The following is a 19,862-nucleotide window of genomic DNA, read 5'->3' as shown; positions in this document are numbered from 1 at the left end:
AACATAATAAACAGCAAAGTGTTTGGTAGTGATTTTTAGCACCTATGGTTGACTGCAACAGCTAAAATACAATATTTTTAAAACCAGAATGTATTTGTTAAGTCACAAGTTTCTTCATTTGATTTGCAGATGGGGACCTCTATTGGTATAAAATAATTATTAAAAAAATGACACCTAGAAACAGACCCATTGGCTCCCTCGAAAATCACATTGGCCAAATTCTTATTTTCATTACGTCAATGTTAACCTATATCGATTTCAGTTAAAATCACAGGAATTGGCCCAATCGAATGTAATTAATATAAGAATTTGGCCCAATTGTGAAAGACATCAAGTATTCTATAAAAAAAAATGCTACAAAGAAGAACTACTATACTTTGAAGTTAACCTTCTCATACTTACGCCTGGGGGCTCTTCTGTGCACGTGCCTACTACAGCCTTCGTGTAACCATGCAGTATTCTAGCTTTGGACTGACATATCTCTGTGTTGGGCAGGATTTTCAATCCTTCATGACTATCTATTTGTCACTGCAGGTGAGTGGTAGCACTCAGGCTGATCTCCAGCCACTTTCACAGTTACTTATCTGTCTTTATGGATTCTTCCTGTGTGTCAAGTTGGTGCATAACAGCATTACTGTCAGGGTGACAAAATTGTCCCCAGAGTGTCACAAATGATTCCCTAGCCTTATGGCTGCAAGCAGGTAGTAACACATCGACACTGCCTTTCTAAGCTCATCTTTCTCCAGTCCTGCCACCCACCCATTAGTCTGTATGCACATGCACACATTCCCATATATGTATGTAATTCTCAGTTAAGAATTAAGACAGTTCTAATTTTGGCCCTTTAAAATTACCAGGAAAAATGAGCAGAGGGTGTTTTCAGGGTGAAACCTTTTTCTCTGAGAAGTCTATTCCTCTGCTTTATTTTTAAATAATAGAGTTTTGGGGGAAGAAAACACTGCAGAATTCCTGTTTTCTGAATACAGAAACCATGATTACAAATTCAAAATAGTGGCTAAGATAGCTGCACATACTGAATTTTGTTGAATTCTATATGCCATCCAAGCTTTTAGGCTCTTGGCGTGTTTCTATCATGCAAAGCCTTTTTTTTTCTTTGTCTAATTTTGTTGCATTTTTTACTTAATTGTGCTCTGCATGCGGTAACACCTTTTTTTAAAAATAACATTTTCTCCAGTTCAATGCTGGCTGTGAATCTGTGATAAATTAAAAGTCTTCTTCGACAAGGGCTGGTTTAAATGTTGCCCCCTCCCCCCCCCCAATGTAAAATCATTCCAAGGAGAAAAAAATCCATCAAGTTAAAACAATTTATATGTTATTTGGAGAAGGCTGAGAATCTTGATGAATATATAAAAAAGAATGCTTCAGCAGCAAAGCTTGCTCAATAATCTAAAAACTATTTCATGGTCACATAGTACAATCTAGGATTTTGATGATTCTTACATGAACCATGTTTTATGTAAATAAGTTTTGCTTTGTTTAAGTCCACTGTACTTGGATTCTTTGAAATGCCTTCAAGGTGACTGTTTCCAGACAATGCCAGCTGACAGAACGCCATGAAGGAGAGTCCCCTGTGTTCTTGTGCTTCCATCACCGTGCTAAAACAGCTCACCTCTCTGTGCCTCAGTTTCCCTAGCTGTGAACTGAAGAATGTTACGCCTATTTTTTATAAAGATGCTGAACCAAACCGCAGACTAGTAAAACTAGTTAACATTAAATGGACAGTGAGAGAAAATGAAAGCCCTTTGTTTGGAAGATGAACCTTTAAAGAACCACCCGAAGGTGTGTGTCAAATGCATGGTCAGACTCTGCTATCTTGAGAAATGCAGCTGGACTACGGGTGGCTGATCCTCGTTAACACGGGCATGACTGAGGACAGAAGTGTTCCAGCAAACACGTGTTTGGGTGTCTGCGTGCACCCTCCCCACCCCGCAGACCATTTGTCCTTCACGTGATGAGCAGTCATTGTCTGAGTTTTCAGATAGGTTCAATATGATTTCTGACACTGGCAAAACAAACCTAAAAGCAATTTAGAAATACCTGCCCATGAAGTCAAAAGGCAAAATATCTAAAGCTTCTCCTGGAATCTCTGACCTCAGAGGCTGACATGGTTTGATGGGAAATTTAATGTAATAGTCTGAGAAAGCCAAAAGGCCTATTGTCAGCAATGAAGTCTGAAAGTTAGCAGAATTAATATAACTGTACAATGGAAGTGCCCTCAAGGGACAAGGCTCCAGAACCAGGGCAGAGGGAAAAATGACTTTTGAAGTCATTTCACTATGACATTCTGTCATCACTGCTAAACGGAAATAAAAAATCATCGGAATCACCACATGCTTCAGTGTGTGTCCCTTCTTTATCTAATAGAAAGTAATAATGCTGACGTCCCGTGCCCCACCTAAGCTGGGAAGGGGCTCTGCGGGGACTTAGGGAGCTCCATTTTGAATTGCTAAATGCAATAAGAATAAATGCAAGTGGGAGTCTGTTTAGCAAAGAATGATGTCTGGTCTGTAGCCCATCAAAGCCCAATAAATCTCAATGCTTCAACAGGAGATGAAAATGGTTATCTCATCATTTCAGTGCCAGGGTGAAATTTTCTCTGAGCCAGAGTATTTTTACAGATGATTTATGTCTGGGAAGGGTAGTTGTTTAACAAAATGGCAGATAATGATAAATAGAAAGTAAATAGAAACAGCAGCAAGGGAGTGGTTCTTAGTTGCAGCAGTAGAATAAACAATATACTTACATAAAGTATATGTCACATATAAGTGCCATTATTCTAAATCGTACGAGTTATATGTTACTTGGAACATCACATAAAACATCTGGTAATATGATTTACAGGATAGGGAATTTAACATGTATGCAAGGCAAATAAGTATCAAAATTCTTCTTTCTGTTACATCTGTGTTAATCTCACTTCACTGAAATTACTCTGGATTTACAGTTGTATAATAAACAGTAAGTGTCTCTGTGTTCACTGGGTTTAATACATTATTCTATTAAAACGAGAGGGCTGGGGAGATGGGCTGGGGAGATGGGCTAATCACAAATTGATTTTTAAAAACAATACTTATATTGACTGTGTGCTAAAATACAAATACTTTTACAGAAAAGGGAATGACTGATACCTGCACTATCTGGACATGTTTTTATAAAGTAATCTGAAAATCAAACTTTATTTTTTTAAGATCTTAGTTTGGATGACATCATAAAACAAACATTCATGGAGTTAACGATGGAAGAAAAAAATAGGAAAAAGCAAAGCTGCCTTTTTGAGTTTTTTGAATTAGAGACGCTGTAAACAACGTCAAATTGGAGATAGAGATTTGAGGTCAGGGTGCTCGGTTTGGGTTTCTTTTTCTTTTTATGCATTATTCCTGTGGCTGTACACAAAGGAAAAAAAATCTAATTACAGTTTTAAATGCCCAAAATGCCATGTCCACCAAAAGCCCGATGCTCATTAGTACTAGTAATTAACTTTACAACTGTCAACACAAACACCACACAGGCTGACAGATAGATAGTAGCTCTGAGGGTGCTAATAAATCCGGAAATAACAACTTGACACGCAGATGCACAAAAGGATGCAGGTGATAAAGAAATGTTGACATCAAATCTAATTATCTTCGAAACAGCCAACTACTGCACAATCCACAGTAATGCACTGTTATTGCTAGTGATGAGCCCCACTGGAATGGCTCTTAACCACAGCATACAACTGAGCTTTTACAGCCCCTTGTCATATCTAGTGAGGACAATATCAAAAAGGAAATTATGAGTGTCATGACCCCTCCAAGTCAAAAATCTAGTGATGAATATAGGCTCAGCAAGGCATAGCAGATTACCCCCTTACGAGTTTTAAAGCCAGGATGATATATGACATTTTTATCAGGCACTTTCTCAGGAATGTCACCAAGAGGGAAAATCAAGGCCCTGAAAAGAGACGACTAGGTGAATTATGCAACTGTAATTGCCGATCATAACCTGATATGAGCTGAAATTGCTCTGTTTTCATATTGAGATAGCATAAAATTGTCGGGAAATGCAATGGCTCCTTAATGTGGCCTAGATGAGTCTAATATTCTGATCATTTTTCACTCAGCTGCTAGGTAAATAGTGCTTCTTTAACACAACCGCCGTGGCCCAGGGCAATCTGGGGGCCCAATTTTACACTTGAATTGAGAAAATATGTGTAAACTACAATTTTTCATATTTTCTGCATACATAAGAAGATGAAACATCTTTATCATGTGTATTGTCTGGCTGAGCTTATACAAAATATTAGTTTATCTCTCCTACTTTGGTTTATTCCATAAGCAAAACACATAGATCTAAAGGACAGGCAATATTCTATATACAAAATAAGTCCATCTTTTATGCAGCCTCATACGAAGAATTCTACCATTTTGTTTTTGAAAAGCTGGCAATTAGCAAGTGCAGATTTTGCAAAATAAATTAAAATATTCTAAAATGCTCATACGTTTCTGCAAATCAGTGTGAAAAAAAAAGAAAACAAAAGGTCACAGAAATATTTATCTGCACAACCTGAGATATTAGTTTAAACAATAACCTCTAGGAGAAAAGAAAGGTGAAGAGCAGTTCTTTATTACCACGCTATAAGAGAAATTTATTTTATCAGAAATCTTGTGTATTAAATGGTTCATAAAACATATTTGCTTAAAAATCAGCTTGAGTTAAAGTAAAATAAAAAACACAAAATCCAGTGAAACAAAAAGCATGCTACTACCCATTCTCAGATAATAATCAGCAATAATACCCGGGGCAGAAAGGTCATAAACCATACTTGCAAGACAGAAATAATTCATTGTACTACTATGTGTTTAAGAATTAGTTTGATAGAGTCACTATCTAGACTGTGAGATATTGTCTATCAATCTGACCTTCTAAAAATGAACCAGCAGACTCCCACTTAGATCAAAACCTCCTTGCTTTGATGATATGCAGTGTCTTATTTATGATGAATTTTTAGGACCAGGCTTATGATGAGTGCAGCATCATTTGCAAAATACATCCACATAAAAGTGAAGCAATACAAACTCTCAAGTAATTAGGTCTTTCTTTCTAAATTTCTAAACATATTTTTCCCCCCAAGGAACCATACTGAAATGCAACGTCTTTTTGCGCTTTTGCTTAAGAATCAGTTCAGAAATAAACAAGTACAAAGGAGGTCAAAAGGTTTAAATTTCTTTGTTTGCATTTATGTTATCTGTTCTTAGTTCCTATATATCCACCTTATCTAGGTGCTCCAACACTAATTGCAAAGCAGCACTGACTAGCAGTAATAACTAGCACTTGGAAAAACCCCGCGTGTTGCTGGTTACCGCAGATAAGAGCCCCTTAACAAAGTTGGATATATCTGCATCACCTTACTTCCTACTCCCTTTTACATTTGATGCTTTCTAAAGGCTGAGATTTTGTACTAAATAATGTAGTAAAGTGTGATACCTCGCTCTACAGAGAGTCTTCAAGCACAGCAGATTTCCAAAGGCTTCGGGGTGTGGGATATACGATACTGAAAATAACACTGTGATACTTTAGTAATTACACGAGTCTTTCTGAAATACGTCACTGGATAAAACAGAACAGGATCGAAATATAGTTCCTAGCAATTAATACTGTGTGATCCTAAACATAGAGTTGTCCAAATCTCAAAACAATTTAAAATTGTAGACCCATCCATATTTATTACATTACCACTAACCCTATTATGAACAGTCTTTATGCAATTAACATACCAGCAGGGAATTTAAGAGGTACTTGGCATTAATTTTCAATCCTTATTCTCCATGAATTTGGTACTCAATTGTAGTGATAAATAGAAGACACATGGTTATGATTACGCATTTTCTGTAACGATTAGGCACCACAGCAGAAAATACCTCATGATATAAGACAAGCTCACAGTTAGCAAGGAAAGTGAAGTGACCAGTTTCCATTTTTTTCGCTTTTTTCACAGGATCTGTTTACAGAAGACTTTTCCCACAGCCACTGGCACTTAGCAGAAAAATAACTTACAACCTTTATCATTCTCTTACAAAGTCAACCACGCTGCAACTGTATTTATTTCATCTTCCCGTCTCTGTATCCCCCTTCCGGAGACTCAGTGAAGAGGCTGCAGTGACTGTTGCTAAGCAACTCTACCACAGCGCTGCATCACCAATTACTGATTTTTCCCATCGTTTTCAGCCTCACAAATTTGAGAGCTGGTATAATAATAGGAAGTAGTATGGATAACAAAAGTATTATCCATAGACCGGTAAGTTAGCAGATGGATTATAAGAACTAGAAAAGGGACTACTATAACAGTAATACTGAACAATTATTGCTAGTATTATCTTCCATCAGTTTTTTTTTTTAACAGTACAGCCTTCACAAAGAACTTTACATATTCACTATGTGTGAATGCAAGAGTATTTTTGAATTCTGATGATTTTTTGTGGGTCTTTCTGTGCAAGAGAACACCACAATATCTGTGCTGCTGAAAGCTAACACGAGATCTATTAGTAATCAAATTTCAGCCCAGATTTTATGGTTAGTCTAACCGAGTTAATTTCTCTAATGTTAGCAATTCATGGAAGAGGTCTCTTGTGGCAGCACAAACCTGGGATCCACAGCAGCTGTCAGAAGAGACTCTGAGGAATTCCTTATTAGCCAGAAAGCAACCAGGCAGAAAACTCATTACACAGTGCTAAATATACTTAATCACATCTATTAGAGAAAAATGAACTTGATAATTACAACAAATAACTAAAGAGCAAAAAGTGTTCGTGGAAAAACCCACACCAGGATGTGTAAGAAAAGGGGCTGCATACCGACTCCGCACGGGAGAAAGCCATGCCTTGTGGTAAACTCTTCTGATTCTAATAGAGAAAGATTACATCACAATGTACAAATGATTTAGGCTCCCCTTGAAAGTGAAGCATTTACATTTAACAGCTTACATAAAATTAATGTAATAAGTAAATTATTTACTGAAATTTTAAAAATTAATTTGGAAAGCTCTGCTGAGAGTCGAGACAACCGTATCTTCTCAACATGCTTTCTTGGGAAAGGAAGTCTGCTACAGACATTCAACACTGCACATAAAGGTAATTTCACAATAGCTGATACTTTACTGCAACACATAACACAAGGGCTCAAAGTCTTTCCTTGTCGTGCAGCCTTTATTTTCCTTCACATGGAATTGGGTTGTGGGGTGACATGTAGTCCACAATTTGGCCCATAGAGCTATCTATATTTTAAAACACAGTTGTTGAAACTAAAGGTATCAGATTCTGACCTCATCAAGTAATTATAGGCTGAAACCAAACATAAGCATCACATACTCTTCATGGAATCACATACCACACACAGGCACTCCAACCAGACCTGAATACCATCTGCCAAAACCTCCCTTGCTCTGCTATCCCAGAAACATCTTCAGTCTGCATTATTCTTATTTGCAAGTTGCCTAGTCAGCACACGTGAAGTGTGAGCGCTCTAATTTTGCAGCAATTGATATCCTGATATACAGACACTTGGAGAACACAACAGAGCAGTGACTTGGGCTCCTTACCTTTAGAACAGGCTTAATACCCAGACTTTTGTCACTTCATACCAAACTCTTCTCCCATCTTAGGAGAAACAGTTCATTTTCAAGCAGATCTGTGAACTGAATGGACACTTTTTGAACCCAAACTTTATTTTAAATTCCTACCCAACTGTATATATTTTTAATTCAACAACATCTAAATAAAGAAATCTGGCATATTAAAATAATCAAATACAATCTGAGGAGGGATACTCTGAGGTTTGCATATAATTTGGACTTTGTTGGAAGAGGGAAGCTAAGTAATGCATGAAGCAAGCCATCTGGGTTTTCTTTTTTATTCATCCATAGAACATTTTCACCTTTATTTCTATGAAATACCATTAAAATATTGGATAGCATCTAGCAAAAATAAGACAAATCTTCAAAGTTATATACACATAAAGACAGTACACAATGCCTGCAGAAAGTCCTTACCTAAAGGCTGTCAAAGACACGCAAAAAGTCAATGCTTTTGCAAGCCAAAGTTAGGGACCTAGGTAGGGTTCCAAGTGAAAGGTCTACACTGCCATCTTCCTCTCTTCACCTTTCCTCCAGCTGTCATGAAGAGAGGCAAGAAATTGCAGAATTCCATTTCCTAGGGCCATAACTTAGAATGGTGCAAATTAGGAAACAGGATTTGATTCATTGTGTGGCCTAACAGCAGTGAAAGATCCAACCTCCGCATGACGATAAATTAAGTGCAGATGGACAAGACTTTGAACTGATAGAAGAAAACTTTTACTGTTTCCTTGCACTTGCTTTCCTTTGTTTTAGCCAATTCTTACCTCTTCAGTGTCATTGCTGCTGTCTCAGTATCATGTCAGAATCAGTAGTTTAGAATAAAAAAAAAGTAGCATCCACAACGCTCAGGCAGTAGCCACTTCTCAGAAGTTAAGCACCACATATATACAATTTTCAAATATGTTCCATCCAATGAGTTATACTTACGGACTGATGTTATTTAAAAGAAAAAGTGTAATAGGTATTCTAAAATAGTCTAAAAATTGAATGCTTTTCTTTTCCAGCGAAAACATATCATCCCATACACACATGCATACAGTACTTTGCTTGGCTGGGTTTTAGGGTAACAGAGCATATTTTTGAGGGTAATTCTGAGGATTTGTTGTTCTTTTACAAAGAATAAAACTTTTATTTTGTTTACTCTTTTGTCTATTGCTTGCAAAGCAGACGATGCTTTTACAGAAAAACGCTAATGAACTTTATAAAGTCCATTACTTATCCTATAAATCTAAAGAGTGAACACGATATAGCATTCCTCTTGTATGAACAAAGGTATCACAGAACATATATAATTGCTTGCTCAGTTCTGTACATCTATTAAATAATTTGTTTTTATTTGTACAAACTGAAATTCTAATTTTAGGCTGTCAGTCAGAACTTAGCACATACATCACACCATGCTGAAACCAGAACTAATACACACACATGTGAATTAAATTATGGGCACAGAATTGTATGTATACGTCCTTGTTTTGGCTGGGATAGAGTTAATTTTCTTTCTAGTAGCTGGTATAGTGTTATGTCTTGGATTCAGTATGAGAAGAATGTTGGTAACACACTGATGTTTTCAGTTGCTGCTAAGCGGTGTTTATACTTCGTCAAGTATTTTTCAGCTTCTCACGCCCAGCCAGCAAGAAGGCTGGAGGGGCACAAACTGCTGGGAGGAGACACGGCCAGGACAGCTGACCCCAACTGGCCAAAGGGGTATTCCATACCATGTGATGTCATGCCCAGTATATAAACTGGGGGGACTTGGCCTGGGGGTGGGGGGGAAATTGCTGCTTGGGAACTAACTGGGCATCAGTCAGTGCGTGGTGAGCAATTGCATTGTGCACCACTTGTTATGTATATTCCAATCCTTTTATTATTATTGTCATTTTATTACTGATATTATTATAATTATTATTTTCTTCCTTTCTGTTCTATTAAACTGTTGTTACCTCAACCCATGAATTTCACCTTTTTTTCTGATTCTCTCCCCCATCCCACTGGGTTGGGGGAAGTAAGTGAGTGGCTGCGTGGTGCTTAGTTGCTGGCTGGGGTTAAACCATGACAGTGAATTTTTAAGTTATTTTACAATGTTCTATTGTATTTCAACAAATTTAACTCCCACTTAGTTATAGCAGATCTTCACATAAATGTCCAGTAAGGTTGAGATGTGGAAAACCATTTTTTTTCTTCCAGTATCCTCTCTCTCCACTCTTTATGCTTTCAAAACTGCACAGAGTTCAGACTGGATTACTGAATGAGGTGGACCTTTCACATGAACTTTTGTAGCAGTTCTCATATTCTTATGACTAAAATAGTCTTTGCCCTAGAAAGTTAAGTTGGCAACACAAATGTGACATTAACTGATACGAACAGAAAGCAAGCTATGGTAGCAATGATAAAATAGAAAAATGAAACAAGCAAGTTTTAAAGGGCATAAAAGGCCATGATGGTTCTTTATGTGTAGAAAAAATGCCTACAACTGCATCAGAGTTTTGTTCAGAGTAGAAGTTACTGACTGCTCCTTTTAGAATATCAGCCTCCATGTCCATGGTTAAGGGTTTGGACAAGAAATGTAGGTTCTGTAATACTTCTGAGCATAAAAAATCCATACATGTATAATTGTGCAGTGCTAGCAGCAACAAAAAGGAGGTATAATTTCCTTATATAACCATCGTGTTCGGGAAGGCTAAACATGATGGTCAGAATGTCAGAATTCTGCCTTTAGTATTTTGGGGATAAAGGCACATTGCAATCTTTTCTGTCCTGCCATTCAATAAACAATAATAATCCCTTCTCACTTGAAGCAGAAAAATTATCTATTTTAATATAAAAGTTCACTAGAATTTACTGAGAATTAAATTAATAGGAATGGAAAGGCTGCTGTAGAATTAGAGTATTAATAGAATATTAACTGCAGATATTTCCATTTTAATCTAGATAATTCTTGCAGGGATATAAATCCTTATTCTTATTTAATTCTCTGTTGGGGGGCTTATAGATATCTTTTTTTTTCTTTCTTTTTTTTTTTTTTTTTTAGGGAAGTTGTGTTCTTTTCCATAAAAGCGTAGTATTTTAAACAGGAAAAAAAGAAATCTGTGGAGATGTTTGCAGAGCAAGCTCATGTTTGAGAACAAATAAGAGTTTTGAAGTCATCATAGTGATGCACAGTAGCAAACACAGGAACAGAGGAATCATTTCTTTTGCAGTCCTCACTGATGGTCCAAGGATTCCACAGGCACAAACTTTTCCTAAGAAAACAAATGTTCTATCTGATAGCAGCAAAAGCAGAAAATCTGACTAAAATGGAGTTTTGTTGTTCCAAGGTATGGAAAACCTCATAGCTCTAGATGTTCCAGTTTGTGCAGTCCCTAACTAGAGCCTACAACAGTCATGAAGCTTTTCTTAGTTTTTTCCTATTTTCCAACACAGTGTTGCATGCACCAAACACCCTTGAAAAATATGGAAGAGTTAGGAACAACACTGACAAACAGAGCAGGCAGAAGCAGCACAGTGTGCTAGCAGCTGCAGTAGTACAGGACTGGCAGTAGGATGGAACACATGGTTGGCACTTATCAAACAATAGAGACAACCACTATATACCAAGGATGGGGTATATCTCTGTGGGGTTCCACCACAAGAAATGACAAGAAGAACTGTATCTATGACTTTCTCTAACGTTCATAACTCAAAAACTCCGACCTTGATCACTTTAGCAGATGGTTTTGCTCTGCTGTAGTTGCAATTAAACAGAGTGTGCCAAAGTGAAGAGCAAATTACCCATGCTATCTATCCCAGTTAAAAAAATCTGCAGTCTTCCAGTATCTAGTGGGACAATATCCAAGATTCTCCAGCCCCAGCCTATGCTGGATTGCCATTATATTTTATGTCAGTCAGTACTTCAGAGAGTCCAAGACCCTTGGCATATGTTCTTAGTTAACAAAATGGAAAATTAAACTTTGTAGCAACCCCCTGCCACTCCCAAAATAAAAGAAAAATTCTATCTACATCAACGAGCAGGAAGTCTGATCTTCTTGTGCCAGCCAAAAAGCCTGCAATGTAAGGACATTTGGCTGAAGAAAGGAATTTAAAATATGCAAACTAGCTTAAATTTACACTCCTACATTTCAGGTACTAAGGAATATTCATAAGGAATACAAATCTTAAAATCACCTCTGATACTGACAAGCATAAGTTTATGACTTTGACAGAGCTTTTATGCTTTTTAAAAATGAGTTGATTGTTTGAAAACGTTATCCTCATGGAAGAACTGCTCCTGAGTTTCTTCAACACACTAGAAATACCACAATCATAAATCCAGTATATGCACAAACAAAAAAAATTAATAGTATTGCAATAAACCAGGAAAAAGTACCTAAACATTGTGGCATTTTCACTAATTAGTGTCCATGTATAAGACCCCATGGAGTACGAAGAACAGAACAAGACAACTTCTAAATGCGAGACCTAGTCTTTGGTTCCCAGCTGTCAGAACATACTTGCCTCTGGGCTACATTGAAAAGGAAACACGAGCAGCGTCTGCTCATTGGTTCCCTAACATTACTGAATTGGAAATACCAAAGTACAGTAGTTTTTCAAATTAAATGCATGAAAACTGCAATGAGTAGACTGACAAAGATGGTATTTGAGAGTAGGTCTGAATATGAAGATATGTAGATAAACTACCTCACTGGCAAACTCATGTGAAGTTTTTTACAGTCCAGATGGTAAGGGGCAAATGAAAAGGGGGCATTTATGTCAGAGCTTGTACAATAGGAACAAGAATGCTGATACGGTTTCTTTTTTTATATATAGCTGGGTGAAGAGATCAGAGAACACTGCAACGTTAGCCAAAACAAGTTATCCAGCTGTACTGTGTTTCATCACATATCAATTTTTACTGAAAGAAAACCATACAAATTTAATCAGTTCTTCATATGGTAATATTTAACATTTTTTTCCCAAGTTGTTTGATATTATTGTTTTAAAAGTTCCTTTTCCCCCTCCCTAGAACGTGATGTGTGATAGTGGTGAACACAGGAAAAATATCTATCCCTGGCAAGACTGAAAGTCTCATTTACAGTAGACTCAGTAATAAATGCACTGGCGTCTGTGTCAATTGACCGTCTCAATGAAGAACAGGTCACTATAGGGAACAGTGCAAGCAGCGCCTACATTTGAACTCCCACATCCTCATCCCATGCATGTTTGTAGCATCAGTAGAAATTATATTACCCTAATAAACCTTTCTGCCTTCTCCCCTCCCTGAGAAACAAGATTTTTTTTTTTCCTGACATCTTAAACCACATGGGTTTTCCCTCTTTTTTGTAAGGCTATCATATGGCATTTGTATAGCACTTTTAATTATTTGAAAATATATAATAGAGTGGAGACATGGATCCCACTTATATAAATGCCTATTAAAAGGCCATTTATTCTCTCAGTAACCATAAAACATAAAACACCTCTTAAAAGAATATAATTCCTTTGTTTCCAAGCCAAACACATATAATAAGACAGCTTGCTCCTTTTAAGTAAATAAAAATGATTTGTATTAAATAAAATGAAATACTGTATGCACTATATAATTTAACAATAAGACACATCAAAGTATGCATTACTGCGAGCTAACCCATGCCTCAGAGGTGTTGCAAGCCAAATACTTTAAACGATCCAAGAAACATGTTGTTACAGAAAAGCAAAAACCACAGCGCGTCATAAACTATTGGTCAGATGAGATGTAAAACCAAGCTCCTAACCATTTGTGGTCACTAAAATCCCCTGGCGCTTACTGTGCCCTTAGAATGTTGATTTTGCCCAAAGTGGAATGTTTTTAATACACAAGTTTTAAGCCACCTAGCTTTATTCCTTATTTCTTTAGAGAGAACTCCCCCGTCTGCTCTACGCTATACAGTGTTGAGTCAGCCCACTGCAACCTTGCTGTGTTCTGCCATAGGACTGGCTGCTGCTCAAATGGTTTCAAGAAGTGCCTTGCATGTAAACGCATTCATATGGATCTCTACATGCTCTCTCAGTTACAGCCCATTAAAATGGGTGAAACTAATGGGATTTCTTGGAGGTACTTGATAGTGAAATTCGATCCATAGTTTGTAACACAGTTTCAAATCCCTCAACTATAATGCAAGTATAAATAACATGATTATGTTGTATATAACCCCAAATAAAATGATTCAAAATATGTAATCATTGAGAATACACTAAACCCCTTGACAGAACACCAAGTATGTTAAAAAACACAGCAAAAATAATCAGCACAGAAAAGCTTACACTTTGTTTGTATCAGTTTTACATGGATTTAAACCACCACATTGTATCCACATTCCCCATTTATGAACTGATCTGTAGTCTTGACTGCTCTATTTTTAAAATGTTTCAGTGGAAACACTGTGCGCTCTATCAGAATGCTTACAAAGCTGATGATTCAGTACTTTTTGCGAAAAAGGAAGAGTTTTCTCTCCAAGAGCATTAACAAGTACAGTGTAGTTTAGGTTCTAGTTGTGCCAACTGTCTAGTAGCAGGAAAAAAAAAAATCCATCGTCTCTAGCAATAGTAGTAAATTTCTTTTCATACATCATGCAGCAAGGAAACGTACTGTAAACCTATTGATTTATATTATTTGTGAGGAGTGAGTGAATGGTGGCATAAAGTGAAACGTTAACCAGAAAGTTAGTGAGCTAGAGAACAGTTTACAAACACTAATGCTATTTCACAAAAAGAAACCTCTCTAAAACATGACAGAACCACAGACCTTCCACTGCATCCTAAACCATCAGTAATACATAATCAACTAAGATAGTTAAGTTATATCTTTATTGTTATTTCCATGACTAAATACTTATGATACAATGCTCCTAATCCTGAAGAGATCAATTGGTATGACATCTGCCCTACAGTTGGTACAGTGCATAGAACAGCACAAAGAGCAAGTCTGCATTGCACATGGCAGATGTGTAGCAGATAGGAAACTCACTCTCTGCTTGGCACAACAGTTGCACTTTCCACCCGCAAAGGGCCCCACCAAACAACAACGATAATTTATTTCATGATGCTTGAAAAACTCTTTTTGAGTAATAAAACAATCCTAACTGAGAAATAATGAAGCATAGTGGAGTTTTTCCAAATAACTGTACCCCCAAAATACTTTATTTTATTGATCTATATACACTTGCTAGGCAGGCAGGAAAACCACTGACATGAGCATACCATCCTTTTTATTCGGTTTTTACAGAATCAGTAGAAAATACATTAACATATTTCAAACACTTCTATAAAAATATCCATGTTAAATAACAACACTGAGGCGATTTTTTTCATACTGTAATGTCAATGAAAAATTAGAGTGTGCTTATGCAATTTTTTCTTGTTAACTTTAATTAACGGTATCTGAATTTTTGCTGCTGTCTTGCACATTAACCCACACCTGCAGTTTCCTGTGGCTATAGACTTCACCACCAGAACTCATATGGTGGGTGGTACAGTAATATTTAATAAACACCTTTTATTAACCTGTCTTCCATCCACAGTATTATTACAGTCAGTAAATGCTACAACATTCTTATGTTGCCTAAAAATTGTTATTAATTTGCATTTGATTGACTCCATGTGTCCTATGAGCCTAATGGCATTGCTAACTGTTTCTAGCACTGAGCTGAAGCTCTTCTAAAGCAGATTCACACCCACTGAAAAACAAAAGGGTATGCCCTTTGAACAAACAGCAGCCAAATCCTCCTTAATTTAGTTGCTCTAGGAATGCTGGTGAACTATTCACACTGATTGGCATCGTTCAATTTTCAATAAAGGATTTGCTGAAGTGACAGATACTTATGGAAATAAACTGCCGACAGATTTGCTAAGTTATGTGAGTAATTAAGTATGTAAAGCTACAGATGTTGAACAATAGTGCCTTCCACCAAGATGTATGCCATAATATAAAAAAATAACCTGGCATCTGGTTCTTTAAGTACCTTTCTTAGGGTTTGGATCTTAATTTTTTACAGTTGACAGCAATGTTATTTGAGCCAGTCAGTGGCATCTGGTTGCTGGGGGGGGTGGAAAAAAAGAAAAAAAGCAAAAAAAAAAAAGGGGGAAAAAAAAAAGCTCTGTGCACTTTAATTAATTGTGGAGAGATTACATGGTCTTCCAACCGTGTAGTTTGTCATCAGAGCACATTACAGATTTATATTAGATGTTTCTCCACAGTGTCAAGAATAATTAAAAAGGGATAGGAAATGATGCCAGCTAGCAATGCTTTACATCAGTGGTGAAAGTTTTATATTTATTACAGCCAAACAATTTTAAAAGAAGATGTCAATTTTGTAGCTATACTGTGCAAGGAATAAATATTAGGTGGGTAAAGCAGCCAATACATTTCAGCTGCTTGAATAATGAGAGGTTCATGTTTAATCTATCAGACCTACCAGAATTGGTGTGACATGTCAGAGTTATTAATGAAGCAGCATCCCCTTTTCTCATAAAAACATCCTCTCAATACAATAACTAACATATGTTTTTCTTTTCTTCCTAAAAGGATCTCTGCCCAACTCTTCCTTCTGATTCATGTAAGAACAGACATGCCAACTGTACACAATTTTTTTTGCTCAATTAATTTGCAATACCTTTGGTCTTGGGGCTGTGCTAATAGTACAGTGTTTATGAGTATTCAAGCTCTAATTCACCAGTCATAAAGGGCCACGTTGCTCCCCTCCCCTGTGCACAGACTTCTTTGTACATGTGGATGAGAGAAGCATATGGACCTAAAAGCAGCTTGCAGCCTAAGGAACAATTTCTACCCAAATAGTACAGGTCTCATTTCTGTCCTCATACAGACTCACTCACAAATTGCATCTCCCAAATCCCTTCAATACATGTGTATTTATTTCATGCAGTTTTATTAATTTAGTTTCTGCTGCTTTAAACATTCTGTAGTAAGAAACCAGTACAAACAAGTCACTTCCTTTTTCTATGAAATAGCTTTCAACCTCTGAGGTCAAATGGAGATTTTCTTTCACGTGTCAATGTTAAAATGAGTTATTAAAAGCAGGTGTAAATTGTCCCCTCTTCCTATTCTGTCATGTTTTCAGAATCGCAATGAGAAAATAATTTCTGACAAATTACTACACTTAATGGTGATCAAATCACTTGGCCCTCACTGTTTTTCTTACTGAGCCCAAAACAGGAAATAAGCACTCATGAATAAAATGGCTAGTTTTCACATTCAGTTCATGTCTTGCAGTGAGTTAAGGTTTATAAAAGTAAAAATATAAGAACTTACAGCCTACGTCTACCATACCACTCAACTATGTTCAGAGCTCATATCTCAAAGTGCTGCCCTGTAGGAAGCTGCAGCATCTCTCCATACAAGGTAGGCAGCGAGCTCCACCAGACAGAGTTCTGGGCTGAGACTCTGAAGATGGTAACGCCTCACCTCGGCATTGCCAGAAACTCACTATATGGCCTTGAGTAAGTCTCTGCCTCTTTTCTTTACTGTTTGTGACTACGGAAGGGGCCATTCATTTCATTTAATTTCAAGCACTTAGGCATCTGTTCAGCACCATAAACAATGATACCCCAATTAGAGATGGAGTTCTATATGTTATTATAATGTGCAGAGATACAAAACAAATAATTAAACCCCAGTCTTTCAATCTTTTATTGTCCTGACTTCATTTGAGATGTGTAACCATGCAATACAACATTATTGGGTTAAGATATCACAGAACTTTTCTGCTTATTGAAGCTGCTCTGGCATGCCTCGTAATTGTTTCCTAGCTAGCAACGGACACCACACCACCTGCTTTTGTTTGGTTTTGTTTTCTGCTGAATGATTACTTCATTTGCAGCAGAAAACATGGCAGCAACAGTTCCATAATGTTTTATATCTATAATAAGTCTATTCGGAAGTGGTAGCCAGTGTGCTATTTGTTTGCTAAGTGATGGTTCTCTAAACATTGCAAAGCTTTGCAGTGGAAATTTCTATTTACTGCTGTCTTCTAAGCATGTTTTAAAAAGCAGTTTGTCCTGTAAATTTTTAAAACTTGGGGGAAGTTACCTGTTTAAATGCCCTTTTCATCTACTGACAGTAGCAACTGCTGCAACTGTACACAGAAGAAATACCTAAGAGAATCAACACTGGTAAGTGAGTGAGAAGCCAGATTATTGGCATTGTTTTTTCTTTGCTGGCATTCCCTTCTCCATAAGAGTTGAGGAAGCATTCTGGGCAAAGTCAGGTAATGGCTGTGGGGAATTCTCAAGAGACTTGCTCTGATTATTTTTGGGTTGATAAGGTATTTGATTTGATTGGAAGAGAGAAGAAGGGAAGAAACTGTTGGTGGTCTTATCAAATAGGATCAGATTTATTTTAAGATTATTTGGAGCACCGAGACCAAGATATAGTAAATAAAATATGAACACAGAAAAAGGAGGAAGAAATTCTTCACAGCTACATACTGCATTAAATACTGCATTTTACTTAGCTGATGTCTTGCAATGCCAGTCAAAACAAAAAGTTTCATCTTCTCAGATTTCTGTGTGTAAATGTGCCACTGACAATTCAAAGCTTTTTCAGTCTTCAGAAAACTAATAAACATATTCCAATGAATTTGAGAGGTGCTAAAGAGGCAAAGAGAAGACATTTTCCCTGGTGCTGAAATTGAAATGTCCTTTTATTTTTAAATTAAAAATTAGTCCTCTAATCTCAGTTCAGTTTCTTCATCATAAAAGATCACTTGATGAAAACCCATTGCTAAGAGAAAAAGATCAGAGGTTCACAATGACTGACAAAGCTTTTAGTTCTGAATCAATGTACGGCTAATGTCAATGCACCAAACATGCCAAGTAGTCCTTCCTGGAGAATTAAACCTGGACCTCAGCGTATCTCCTGAACTACAACTTCTAGCTCAGTAAAAGCCATACATCAAAAATTGCAGCACAATACTCCAATCTATGGTTTCAGATATGACCCAGGGACTCAAATATCATGAATGCGTCTGGGAAAATAATCTCCCCACCACGTTACTTTGTCCTCTGAAGTACTTTTCCCCTCCCTCTCTCCACGGTTCAGTGACAGGCAGACAGCAAGAGGCACTAGTAGAGATATGGCTGGTACAGTAGCTACTGCATAGTTTGATGATCTGCTTTGATCATCTTGCATCATATTCATTAGATAACTTTTTACCCTTTCCACTCTGTAGAGGGTGGGTATCTCCTTTAAAAATCCCCTTCTCTGCTTACTATCAATACTGGGGAAATTCATAGCTTGCAATGTAGCCTTCAGATCTGACACACCCACAGGTGACAATGTTCAGATTTCATGCTTCAGTTGCATCAATATACAACTGCTTTATGGTCAAGTCAATCCACTGATGAACAATATTTTATTATTGACTTGAAATTTTGCCCTTGCAGAACACAAGCAAGTTATGAATATTTGTTCTGATTTATCCTACCCTAATCAACACTCAGCTGCTACCTATTTTAACTCTAGACTATTTATAAACTAGTATTTAAAAAAAAAAAAAGCATTATCTAGGTTTTGGACATATTCCAAAGCATATCAATTTCTTATGAGACCCATCCAGCCTTACTAAAAACATACACACAAAAGCCATTAGTTTGCATGAAATCAATGAAATGGATAAAACATAATTATGGATATTTCTCAAATTATTTACCATAGCAATGGCTGCCTTATTTCCCCCCCCCTCTGCTTTTCTAAGGAGTAGGATTTAGAAAAAAAGAATCACAACTTTTCCAAGTCTGGTTCTATATAATAACATTAAGTAATTATTCAATTTCCACCCCACTCTGCTAACATATCCAGGGGCTGCAAAGGCAACTAAAACACATTAAACCATAAAGACTAATCATGATTTAAAACTTCTTCTCTTTGGAGGGGATTTTGAGGAAGGGATGTTGGGCGTGGAAGCCGAGAAACATTCCCAAGCCAAATACTTATTTAAAAAGACCATACTAGAATGCCAACATGGTTTTCCAGACTTAAAGTTCCTAGATACTTTGTGACTCATGCTACAAAGTGAAGGTGAATATTAGCAGGACAGACAATGGGGTAAGAAACAAATTAACTCTGCTTTCTTTTACATTTGTATGTTCACATAACAACAGATTAATTCATTTACAAAAATATTTACTGCTTACTTTAGACTGAAAAAGGTCTAAACGTAATCAACGTTGTTGACATTTTTAGTCAAATGAAACAAATTAA

General features: G+C 36.9%; 1 protein-coding gene across 7 annotated transcripts in view; it reads right to left on the bottom strand.

Moving 5' to 3' along the window:
* Positions 1 to 19,862, bottom strand: part of FTO (FTO alpha-ketoglutarate dependent dioxygenase) — a 260,795-nt gene that overhangs the window by 47,836 nt on the left and 193,097 nt on the right. The gene's annotated exons all lie outside the window — the stretch shown is intronic.

The sequence above is a fragment of the Buteo buteo genome, chromosome 11 (genome assembly GCF_964188355.1).
Source record: "Buteo buteo chromosome 11, bButBut1.hap1.1, whole genome shotgun sequence".
NCBI lineage: Eukaryota > Metazoa > Chordata > Aves > Accipitriformes > Accipitridae > Buteo > Buteo buteo.
Note: the sequence above shows the minus strand (reverse complement) of the source record. Positions and strands in the feature narration are given on the sequence as shown.